The sequence below is a fragment of the Acanthisitta chloris genome, unplaced genomic scaffold (assembly GCF_000695815.1).
Source record: "Acanthisitta chloris isolate BGI_N310 unplaced genomic scaffold, ASM69581v1 scaffold33724, whole genome shotgun sequence".
NCBI lineage: Eukaryota > Metazoa > Chordata > Aves > Passeriformes > Acanthisittidae > Acanthisitta > Acanthisitta chloris.
In genome coordinates, this window is record NW_008670384.1 from 1 (window position 1) to 1,198 (window position 1,198).

The following is a 1,198-nucleotide window of genomic DNA, read 5'->3' on the forward strand; positions in this document are numbered from 1 at the left end:
CCCTAGAAAGTAAGCAGGAGGTTTATTGGAGATATCTATGGTTGTGTCCACTTGTCCAGGCCTCCCTGGAGCATGAAGAGGGGAAGATCCTGCGCCTGCAGCTTGAGCTCAATCAAGTGAAGGCTGAGATTGACAGGAAGGTAGCAGAGAAAGATGAGGAGATTGACCAGCTGAAGAGAAATCACCTCCGAGTTGTGGAGTCCTTGCAGAGCAGTCTGGATGCTGAGATCAGGATGAAGCCCTGAGACTCAAGAAGAAGATGGAGGGAGACCTGAATGAAATGGAGATTCAGCTCAGCCATGCCAACCGTGTGGCTGCAGAGGCACAAAAGAACCTGAGAAACACACAGGGAGTGCTCAAGGTCTGTTCAGCAAAGCTACAGAATGAAAGAAGTTCTGTGCCATTTCTGGTACCCAGGCACATGCTGATGAATTGTAGTTTCTCTTCTCTCTCTTACCAGGACACCCAGATCCATCTGGATGATGCTCTGAGGACTCAGGATGACCTGAAGGAGCAGGTGGCCATGGTGGAGCGCAGAGCAAACCTGCTGCAGGCTGAAATCGAGGAGCTAAGGGCAGCCCTGGAGCAGACAGAGAGGTCGAGGAAAGTGGCTGAGCAGGAACTTCTGGATGCTACTGAACGTGTACAGCTCCTCCATACCCAGGTCAGGCCAGGGAGAAAAGACAGCTGTGTTGACACTTAACAGACACAGAGGGCTGGAATATCACAGAAGACAGGGAATACTAGAACAGCTTAGATTTAGAATTGCAAGTTGGAAGAGGATAGAGTTGGCTCAGGCAGTTGGTTTGGTATTTCAGGCTTTAGAATAAAAGTCTTGCCATGTCCTTCCTGTTGCACAGAACACCAGTTTGATCAACACCAAGAAGAAGCTGGAGACAGACATTGCCCAGATTCAGAGTGAAATGGAGGACACGATCCAGGAAGCTCGCAATGCTGAAGACAAGGCCAAGAAAGCCATCACAGATGTGAGTTGGGAGCTCCTTTCATTGCCTGTGGAAGATATACTCTCCCCCAAAATATCTCCATCCCTAAACTGACATTTGACTTTTCTCTGCTCAGGCTGCCATGATGGCAGAAGAGCTGAAGAAGGACGGTGCTCACGAGGATGAATAAGAACCGCGACCAGACAGTGAAGGACCTGCAGCTTCGCCTGGATGAGGCCGAGCAGTTGGCACTG

The 1,198-nt window shown here is 50.0% G+C and overlaps 1 pseudogene; it reads left to right on the forward strand.

The window, feature by feature from the left end:
• The first annotated feature begins 59 nt into the window (after positions 1-59).
• On the forward strand, positions 60-1,192 carry LOC103801254 (annotated as a pseudogene).
• Positions 1,193-1,198: the final 6 nt, after the last annotated feature.